This window comes from Cupressus sempervirens, chromosome 3 (assembly GCF_028749045.1).
Source record: "Cupressus sempervirens isolate cs-2001-9-10 chromosome 3, ASM2874904v1, whole genome shotgun sequence".
NCBI classification, from domain to species: domain Eukaryota; kingdom Viridiplantae; phylum Streptophyta; class Pinopsida; order Cupressales; family Cupressaceae; genus Cupressus; species Cupressus sempervirens.
The window spans coordinates 721,434,921-721,446,800 of NC_143120.1; the positions used below are offsets into that span (position 1 = coordinate 721,434,921).

An 11,880-nucleotide genomic window follows, 5' to 3' on the forward strand; every position below is an offset into this window, starting at 1 on the left:
ATAACAATGGCAATAAAAAGTCTTGGGAAAAATACCTTGTTTTCTCCGATAGCAGTTTGGAAAAAGCGAGTCTCTTTGTTATGTAAAAACATTTCTGAAAGTAAATGTAAAATTTTTATATCAAGATTTTGGATGACTTTCTCATCTGTTATCACAACGAGAAAGACCAGTGAAAATCTTAAAAGAAATTTATATTTAAAAAGAAAAAATCTCTTGTTTTGCTGAAGGCACCCTTGTGGTTAATGTTAAAAGCTTGTGGAAACAAATGTGGAAGTAAACTAGATCTTTAACATCTCCGTATTCTCTGACCCATTTTTTAATCTTGCCAAAGGCAAATATATTCTTGCAAATGGAGAATAATATTGGAAGTGATAGATATGTTAACTCGAGTTAGAACAGAATGTATTTCTTTGAAATAGTCAGAGCACTCTAGAAGAAAAAACACAAGGGACTAAAAGCTAAATAATAATATGTAAGAAGAAAATGAATGTGAAGTAATGGGCAAAATCTAAGGCAGAGAATAAGGAGACATAATTTATTCAAGCTAAGAATTTAAAACTAATGAAAATCACTGCAAAATGACAGAGGAGATAAGTGGATATCTTCAAAGAATCATTTCACATTGTACACCATAACTGCAATAGAAAAACTGTCACAAATCGAGGGCAGAAGACATAAGGTTTGAGTCAATTATAGCATGCCCTATAAGATGGAATAAACATTAGTTAAGAAGACGAAGAGATCATGCTTGGAGAATGGGGTTTTGACAGATTTGTAACAACAATGGCTAATGAAAGGTGGGATCAGTTCGGAGAGGCACAAGTGAAAGAATTTTGAGGATAACACAAAACTATTGGTGCCATCCCGTACAAACAATAGAAAGCATATAGATATAACAATACGCCCATAAGGGCAATTATCCTTTTGCATCCCCTGCAAATTCCATAGATGGTAAAATTCAAAACTGAATGTAAATTAAGTGTTCATTGTTTATCAATCTTAACAGTGCACCACGGATTAAAGAATTGATGTAAGAAACAGGATACACCTTCCTGTACAGTAGATTCCTAGAGAAGTTTCGAAAATAGAAACACATTTAACAAAGTCGATTACATGTAGGAAACCTTATACTATGAGATGGCTTTAATTACATGGTGAACAGGAAAGCAAAATCTATCATTCTGCGTGTCAATTTGTAGCTGAGTCCAAGAACTGTCACTCCACCCCATAAGGGTACACATATTCTAAAGTGACACGCTGTTATATTGGAGAAAACTACAAGTTGTTGCAAGCAAATAAAATAAGTTTGTTCTGGAGGCAGCATAACTAACAAGAAATCACATAACAAGCCAGGCAGCTTAGAGCATACTATCAGAGCGAGCGGGTAGTCTCCTAAAGAAATTGAGTGGAACAGATGGGAGCTTGTGCGGAAATCTTGGATGACGAAGAACATAGATGCCAAAAAGTACTGCAATCACCTGGAAGGGTGTGACATACAGAAATATGGCAGCTAATAAACAGAAAATAACAAATATTGTTGTAGCTCGGGGGTCTCTCCAGCTTAAGAGTGCTTGAAACCTTTCTCCCTGGGTAGCCATGTCTCCCACCACGGTCTGCAGCCTCCCAGCAATGCTCCTCAACCGATCATATCTCATCCTCACAACATCAGAGCTTTTTGAAGTAGGAAATGTATCAAACTCTTCATCAAGCTCATCAGGGTGAACAGCGTCTGCATGAGAAATCCAGGTGTCCATGTGGGGGGGGGATGTGGAGGTCGGAAGCGGTAATGCCATATGCCAATCAGGAACATGCAGAGAAAGATTGTTGGAAGTATCAACTCTGGATACCAAACAGAGCGTTGAAAAAACACCAACATCAGATGAGCATTATATTTCAAATGGACTGCCCCAAGCACATCATTCCTAGAATCGAACAAAGGAGAATTCATAACGCTAAAATTATAAAATGTGGAAAATTTTGAGAAATTGAAATAAAACCCTTTTCCCACAATGTAGAGGTATTTTTCAAGATTAAACAGAGTATATCCTCTTTTCCATGACCCAAAGGTAGAACTGCTAATGAAAAGAGTGAATACCTGAAGAGCAGCAGTAACTGCTGCTATAATAGTCTCCTGGTTCTTCTCAAGGGATGCAGTACCCAGTCCAATTAATGGAATCAGGGCTCCTGTATTAAGCTCAACACTTCTTTCGACAATTCCCATGATGTTCCCTGCAAGCACTCACAGGCCCATTTATTGTTTGTATGATACAAGAACGAAAAAAAATGGACTGATTAATATGCATATTTTGTGGTTGAATTCATTGTATAGCTCCAAATCTCATTACCTTTGCAGAATTCTTGGGAGAAAGCTGAGATTATGTATATATGAAACCACAATAAAACTACTTATTTTTTAAAGAAACCCTGACATGAAAAAGGAATTGAAGAACCTGGTGATTGAGAAAAGAGAATTGGATGACAGTATGCAATCCGCTGAATCGAAAAATTTCCAGTATTTTACCGAATTCTCTGGAAAAGACGCTCATTTTAAGCAATATTAAAATGCCACCAAGTGCAAGCATTAATGAACGTTTAATTAATTACCACCGACTGAAGACAAATGAAAATATTTAAGTGGCCCAAATATGCAGGTAGTATATATGTCAGACATATATATGTTAGAATATTTATTATTTGTTGATAACTATTAAGATGCCTTTTATTTTCCTCCTATTTTTCTTTTGGAAAAATTAATTTACTCCTTGCCTAAATTGACCATGGCCAATGAAATATGAAATAAACAATATTTTGTACATTTGAAAAATAGTTCTTAAAAAAGAAACATTAAAATAGACTATAGAAGTGGTAAAATATTTTAATTTCATATGTCAGATTGAAAAACTAAAAAGACTTGCATGAATGCATTAGCATTCAGGAACTAATAAAGGGTGTGTAATGCTAGAGCCACATGGATAAACTTTTTTCAATCATCGCTCATATCTTAGTCACAATCTGAATAGATGTTAAGGGTGTACTAGCAAAATTTAAGTGGCGATTGTGGTTATCATAATCCCAAACTATTGCACGAAGACAATTTCTATCATTGTTCAACTTAAATATGACAAAGAGATTTTATTTTTAGATGAGAGTAAAGATTAATAGCAAAAAGAGTTTAGTGTGTATATATATATACCTGCATAAAAAGAAATTAAGATTTTTGATTAATTATCATTATCACATGAGAGTAAAGATTAATAGCAAAAAGAGTTTAGTGTGTATATATATATACCTGCATAGAAAAAAGAAATTAATTATCAAAAATCACACAGTTAAATCCTGATATTCACATCACAATTTGACTAGCTGTGGAAATCATCTCCTACTTATCAATTGATGAGCTTAAGGGGCTTTCTAATGAATGGTTCATAAGGCACAACACTTGGTGAAGGTTTTGCAAATGGGGTTGCAAGCTTTGGGTTTAACTGTGGAGGAAACTTCGTAGTTAAGCGCGCTCAGGCTGGAGTAGTACTGGGATGGGTGACCTCCCGGGAAGTCCCGGTGCTTCACCCCTGTGAGCATCACCTAGATCCAATGAGTGCTAAGTGTTCCATTTATTCTCATGAGAGATGGATTCATGTTGAATCACTACTCATGAAACATGGGTCATCGAGTTTGACTCAAAAATCACACAGTTAAATCCTGATATTCACATCACAATTTGACTAGCTGTGGAAATCATCTCCTACTTATCAATTGATGAGCTTAAGGGGCTTTCTAATGAATGGTTCATAAGGCACAACACTTGGTGAAGGTTTTGCAAATGGGGTTGCAAGCTTTGGGTTTAACTGTGGAGGAAACTTCGTAGTTAAGCGCGCTCAGGCTGGAGTAGTACTGGGATGGGTGACCTCCCGGGAAGTCCCGGTGCTTCACCCCTGTGAGCATCACCTAGATCCAATGAGTGCTAAGTGTTCCATTTATTCTCATGAGAGATGGATTCATGTTGAATCACTACTCATGAAACATGGGTCATCGAGTTTGACTCAAAAATCACACAGTTAAATCCTGATATTCACATCACAATTTGACTAGCTGTGGAAATCATCTCCTACTTATCAATTGATGAGCTTAAGGGGCTTTCTAATGAATGGTTCATAAGGCACAACACTTGGTGAAGGTTTTGCAAATGGGGTTGCAAGCTTTGGGTTTAACTGTGGAGGAAACTTCGTAGTTAAGTGCGCTCAGGCTGGAGTAGTACTGGGATGGGTGACCTCCCGGGAAGTCCCGGTGCTTCACCCCTGTGAGCATCACCTAGATCCAATGAGTGCTAAGTGTTCCATTTATTCTCATGAGAGATGGATTCATGTTGAATCACTACTCATGAAACATGGGTCATCGAGTTTGACTCAAAAATCACACAGTTAAATCCTGATATTCACATCACAATTTGACTAGCTGTGGAAATCATCTCCTACTTATCAATTGATGAGCTTAAGGGGCTTTCTAATGAATGGTTCATAAGGCACAACACTTGGTGAAGGTTTTGCAAATGGGGTTGCAAGCTTTGGGTTTAACTGTGGAGGAAACTTCGTAGTTAAGCGCGCTCAGGCTGGAGTAGTACTGGGATGGGTGACCTCCCGGGAAGTCCCGGTGCTTCACCCCTGTGAGCATCACCTAGATCCAATGAGTGCTAAGTGTTCCATTTATTCTCATGAGAGATGGATTCATGTTGAATCACTACTCATGAAACATGGGTCATCGAGTTTGACTCAAAAATCACACAGTTAAATCCTGATATTCACATCACAATTTGACTAGCTGTGGAAATCATCTCCTACTTATCAATTGATGAGCTTAAGGGGCTTTCTAATGAATGGTTCATAAGGCACAACACTTGGTGAAGGTTTTGCAAATGGGGTTGCAAGCTTTGGGTTTAACTGTGGAGGAAACTTCGTAGTTAAGCGCGCTCAGGCTGGAGTAGTACTGGGATGGGTGACCTCCCGGGAAGTCCCGGTGCTTCACCCCTGTGAGCATCACCTAGATCCAATGAGTGCTAAGTGTTCCATTTATTCTCATGAGAGATGGATTCATGTTGAATCACTACTCATGAAACATGGGTCATCGAGTTTGACTCAAAAATCACACAGTTAAATCCTGATATTCACATCACAATTTGACTAGCTGTGGAAATCATCTCCTACTTATCAATTGATGAGCTTAAGGGGCTTTCTAATGAATGGTTCATAAGGCACAACACTTGGTGAAGGTTTTGCAAATGGGGTTGCAAGCTTTGGGTTTAACTGTGGAGGAAACTTCGTAGTTAAGCGCGCTCAGGCTGGAGTAGTACTGGGATGGGTGACCTCCCGGGAAGTCCCGGTGCTTCACCCCTGTGAGCATCACCTAGATCCAATGAGTGCTAAGTGTTCCATTTATTCTCATGAGAGATGGATTCATGTTGAATCACTACTCATGAAACATGGGTCATCGAGTTTGACTCAAAAATCACACAGTTAAATCCTGATATTCACATCACAATTTGACTAGCTGTGGAAATCATCTCCTACTTATCAATTGATGAGCTTAAGGGGCTTTCTAATGAATGGTTCATAAGGCACAACACTTGGTGAAGGTTTTGCAAATGGGGTTGCAAGCTTTGGGTTTAACTGTGGAGGAAACTTCGTAGTTAAGCGCGCTCAGGCTGGAGTAGTACTGGGATGGGTGACCTCCCGGGAAGTCCCGGTGCTTCACCCCTGTGAGCATCACCTAGATCCAATGAGTGCTAAGTGTTCCATTTATTCTCATGAGAGATGGATTCATGTTGAATCACTACTCATGAAACATGGGTCATCGAGTTTGACTCAAAAATCACACAGTTAAATCCTGATATTCACATCACAATTTGACTAGCTGTGGAAATCATCTCCTACTTATCAATTGATGAGCTTAAGGGGCTTTCTAATGAATGGTTCATAAGGCACAACACTTGGTGAAGGTTTTGCAAATGGGGTTGCAAGCTTTGGGTTTAACTGTGGAGGAAACTTCGTAGTTAAGCGCGCTCAGGCTGGAGTAGTACTGGGATGGGTGACCTCCCGGGAAGTCCCGGTGCTTCACCCCTGTGAGCATCACCTAGATCCAATGAGTGCTAAGTGTTCCATTTATTCTCATGAGAGATGGATTCATGTTGAATCACTACTCATGAAACATGGGTCATCGAGTTTGACTCAAAAATCACACAGTTAAATCCTGATATTCACATCACAATTTGACTAGCTGTGGAAATCATCTCCTACTTATCAATTGATGAGCTTAAGGGGCTTTCTAATGAATGGTTCATAAGGCACAACACTTGGTGAAGGTTTTGCAAATGGGGTTGCAAGCTTTGGGTTTAACTGTGGAGGAAACTTCGTAGTTAAGCGCGCTCAGGCTGGAGTAGTACTGGGATGGGTGACCTCCCGGGAAGTCCCGGTGCTTCACCCCTGTGAGCATCACCTAGATCCAATGAGTGCTAAGTGTTCCATTTATTCTCATGAGAGATGGATTCATGTTGAATCACTACTCATGAAACATGGGTCATCGAGTTTGACTCAAAAATCACACAGTTAAATCCTGATATTCACATCACAATTTGACTAGCTGTGGAAATCATCTCCTACTTATCAATTGATGAGCTTAAGGGGCTTTCTAATGAATGGTTCATAAGGCACAACACTTGGTGAAGGTTTTGCAAATGGGGTTGCAAGCTTTGGGTTTAACTGTGGAGGAAACTTCGTAGTTAAGCGCGCTCAGGCTGGAGTAGTACTGGGATGGGTGACCTCCCGGGAAGTCCCGGTGCTTCACCCCTGTGAGCATCACCTAGATCCAATGAGTGCTAAGTGTTCCATTTATTCTCATGAGAGATGGATTCATGTTGAATCACTACTCATGAAACATGGGTCATCGAGTTTGACTCAAAAATCACACAGTTAAATCCTGATATTCACATCACAATTTGACTAGCTGTGGAAATCATCTCCTACTTATCAATTGATGAGCTTAAGGGGCTTTCTAATGAATGGTTCATAAGGCACAACACTTGGTGAAGGTTTTGCAAATGGGGTTGCAAGCTTTGGGTTTAACTGTGGAGGAAACTTCGTAGTTAAGCGCGCTCAGGCTGGAGTAGTACTGGGATGGGTGACCTCCCGGGAAGTCCCGGTGCTTCACCCCTGTGAGCATCACCTAGATCCAATGAGTGCTAAGTGTTCCATTTATTCTCATGAGAGATGGATTCATGTTGAATCACTACTCATGAAACATGGGTCATCGAGTTTGACTCAAAAATCACACAGTTAAATCCTGATATTCACATCACAATTTGACTAGCTGTGGAAATCATCTCCTACTTATCAATTGATGAGCTTAAGGGGCTTTCTAATGAATGGTTCATAAGGCACAACACTTGGTGAAGGTTTTGCAAATGGGGTTGCAAGCTTTGGGTTTAACTGTGGAGGAAACTTCGTAGTTAAGCGCGCTCAGGCTGGAGTAGTACTGGGATGGGTGACCTCCCGGGAAGTCCCGGTGCTTCACCCCTGTGAGCATCACCTAGATCCAATGAGTGCTAAGTGTTCCATTTATTCTCATGAGAGATGGATTCATGTTGAATCACTACTCATGAAACATGGGTCATCGAGTTTGACTCAAAAATCACACAGTTAAATCCTGATATTCACATCACAATTTGACTAGCTGTGGAAATCATCTCCTACTTATCAATTGATGAGCTTAAGGGGCTTTCTAATGAATGGTTCATAAGGCACAACACTTGGTGAAGGTTTTGCAAATGGGGTTGCAAGCTTTGGGTTTAACTGTGGAGGAAACTTCGTAGTTAAGCGCGCTCAGGCTGGAGTAGTACTGGGATGGGTGACCTCCCGGGAAGTCCCGGTGCTTCACCCCTGTGAGCATCACCTAGATCCAATGAGTGCTAAGTGTTCCATTTATTCTCATGAGAGATGGATTCATGTTGAATCACTACTCATGAAACATGGGTCATCGAGTTTGACTCAAAAATCACACAGTTAAATCCTGATATTCACATCACAATTTGACTAGCTGTGGAAATCATCTCCTACTTATCAATTGATGAGCTTAAGGGGCTTTCTAATGAATGGTTCATAAGGCACAACACTTGGTGAAGGTTTTGCAAATGGGGTTGCAAGCTTTGGGTTTAACTGTGGAGGAAACTTCGTAGTTAAGCGCGCTCAGGCTGGAGTAGTACTGGGATGGGTGACCTCCCGGGAAGTCCCGGTGCTTCACCCCTGTGAGCATCACCTAGATCCAATGAGTGCTAAGTGTTCCATTTATTCTCATGAGAGATGGATTCATGTTGAATCACTACTCATGAAACATGGGTCATCGAGTTTGACTCAAAAATCACACAGTTAAATCCTGATATTCACATCACTATCATTATCTTATCTTTATAACAATTTATATATATATTTGCAATATACACAACTATTAAAATGATATGATTCATGTTACTATAACAATATAATTTCCATTATCATTATTCAACTTTATTTTGACCATAAAAAATTATACTTATTAAAAAAAAAAAAACTTATTAGTCCCTGCCTTGCATAAGGCAGGGTACTAATGCTTTCGGTGGTGGCACCCTATTAGTACAAATGAAATCAAAACTAATATTCTGATGTTTGGCTATCAAATATTTTATAAATATTTTCTGTTTGCAAATGTCTAATTTCCTATTGGTTGCACCGATTTTTGTCAGGGGTAATATTTGGCATAAATCTGGAAAAAAGCATACGAAACTAGAGAGGCGATAAGTATTGTTGATTTAGTAGCATTTATTATATGGTGGAGCTGTCAGAGCAGTAATTGTTATCTAGTGGAGCTATCACGGGATTTTTGCGTGAGAAAGGAACTTTTAACACATTAGTATAGAGGGTTTTGAGAGTGACAGATGATTGTGCAGAGGGAGACGACTGCAGAAAGCGACGGTTGTAAAGCGAGACAGAAACAGACGTAAGTTCTTTCCTTTGCGACCTTGTTCTCTCCTGGTTTTGTGTCGTCTTTCCTTGCACAGTTCCATTTTTTTTCTATAATGTTCTATTCACTTCTTCTGTTTAATAAAAATACTTCCAACTTCAATAATGTTACGCTCCAACCCTCGATTTCCTAGACCCAAAAACTGTAGGGATTGGGTTGTATGCATTTGCCTCACAGCCGATGGAATTACAGCCATGAGCCATCCTTGCTCTCTTGAGCTGCAGCTTCAACGCTGCTAAGCTTCATTGCAGGAAGTACTTTTCATTGTCCATGGCCAGAGTAGTTCGTTTGTCGAGGGAGCGGTGCCCAGTACGACAGACATAATGCCATGATGGTGCTGGCAAAGAGCATGAAGAGTCTGATGGGGATTCGAACCCTGCTCCAACAAGTTTCCCAAAAGAGGCAGCCATTGAGGCTGGAGAGACAACTTTTCCTTTACCCATTGAAAAAGTAGAGAGTCTAAATCTTCCGCCTTGGTTCTCCACTTGACTGGAATTCACATTTCCCCCTTTCCTGACCCTTGCTTTTGTCGCAGAGAATACGATCCAAGCTTTTCAGAAGGAGCCACGTCAGTGAAAAAGAGAGGCAGGGGAACCAGATATTTTTCTACTGAGACGAAGAGATGTGCCTCCATCTAAATAAATTGTAAAATTTATGAAGGAAATAGAATTCTACGCTTGTCGTTTTTCCACAAAACCAAATTTATTCCAAATGTTGATTCAGTCGCGATTTTTAAGAAAAAAAATTATATTGGGTAAGAACGAATTAGCGAATTCGTGCCACACTTTGCAAGCCTTTATAGATCTTTTAGAAAATTTATTCATCCGTATACCATTCACAAACTGCACGCAAGCTGTAATTGACGATAAGGTCGGTGAAGGAAATGTTAAATTAAAATGTAAGTGATTCAAAAAATGTATGGCACAGATTACATCGACACACAGTCCTTAACAGTACAAATCATTTGATATTATACTGCTCTCTTAATTTGATATTCTGAATCCACTCCCGCTAGGGCCTCATGGTCTTCTGAGCCAATCAATATTATGACTGAAATTGTTTTATAGTATTTCTCAGGCTCGGTATGTTGCTTCTGACCGACTGGATCAGGGGTAACCATATTCTTGCTACATTCTAAACTAAACTTAGATGCCCTTTAACAAAAAAAAATCTTAAATCTATCAATCTGGAGTAAAGTAAAAGCTAAAAGCATAGGTGTCAGAAACAGGATTAAGCGCAGTGGTTTGTTCTCCGGTAGCAAAGCTATCGTCAGCAGAAGCGGGCGCACAGCCATATCCAATCGTAGAGTCCCAGTTGCCCTCAGAATCATACTTCAATCAGTCAGCCATGAAACCACAATTTGAATGATAATGACACAGAAAACGTGAATCAATTATTAGCCGTCATCATCATCTTTATATGTCAAGTACCTTTGGCCAATTCCAACAATTGAGATAAGAGACAGGAAATCTTTAGCGCATTGACAAAAATATGTCCTAAATTCTCTGCCCTCGCCTTCAATTTGATATAATCTAAACTTGATAAAATTATAAAGTAAATGAATTTGTAATTTGACGGCTGTTCAATTTAAATTTTGTTTAAAAAACTTAATTACATAAATATTCAATTTGATGGTTCATAAATTTGATTTTAGGTTTTAGTTTTAAAAATTATTCATTTTAAATTTCATATTTCACAAAGTTACATTTGGTATCAATGACAATCCTTTACTTTTTTAATTGTGTTGCTGTTTAGAAACATCAACTATGAATTGTTGCAATAATTCATTGTTCTCATGCACATAAACCATTTCTAGTTAATTGTTTTACATTTTACTTATACTGTTTCACTTTTCTCATTTTTGTTTCATTCATTATTTCACATTCAACTTTTGCTACTTCAATATTCTAATTTGTTTTCTCTATCAGAATATATTGCTGTTGAATCAGGATGTCAAAGCGTGAACCTGAAACAAAAGAGGTAACAAAGCTATCTTTTCCTCATTATACATGGTAAGTTATTCACAAATCCATTTAACTCATCAGGCATACAGATTACAATTCCAATACTCAACTATTACATCTTACCATTGTCACTTCAAGTTACACGCATTTTGTAGCAATCAAAAGTTAAGATAAAAGGAAGTTCTAAACACGTAACTTCGGCATAGTTTTAGATTCATATTACTTTGTCATAGTTTTACAAGCTGACACGTACATATTGCATTCAAGACAATGTCAATGTCATTGTCTCAAAATAATGATACTGATACTTCTCTACCAATGCAAACAACAAATCCACTTCTCATAGAATCATTAGATACTAGAACATCTACTACATCTACTATAGCAACTACAAATCCGAAATCCCATTGCTCTTTGCACTCTATCAAAGCAGCAATACGTCACAAAAGTCACATCCCAACAAACCAGTGCCAACATCGAAAACCCAAACAAAATCACACTACAAGAAATAGGGGCAAAGAATCGATGTCAACTTATTGGCACATGATAAGTGACGTGCCAATACATGCATGTGCCATTTGCGAAATGCTACACTTTCGCAAAAGTGTACATCAAATTGACGAAGACATCATGAACAAATTTTCTGTGCTACCCATTGCTACTGACATAAAGAAAATCGAACTAGGACAATTGATTTGCAAGCAATGTCTCACAGCAATATCATTTGCCAAAGTACCTTGCTTTGTTGTGCCTTGGAACATAAGATGAAATCCTTCCATAAATATGGTCAAAATGCTAACTTCATTAGAAGAAAGACTTGTCTCTTTGCGGATAGCTTTTGCACAAATAAGATAATTAGGCTTCAAGAGGTCAC

At 38.7% G+C, this 11,880-nt stretch overlaps 1 pseudogene; it reads right to left on the reverse strand.

Annotated features, from left to right (window-relative positions):
• Nucleotides 1–1,076: 1,076 nt before the first annotated feature.
• LOC149568798 (multiple C2 domain and transmembrane region protein 5 pseudogene) lies at nt 1,077–2,221 on the reverse strand (annotated as a pseudogene).
• Nucleotides 2,222–11,880: the final 9,659 nt, after the last annotated feature.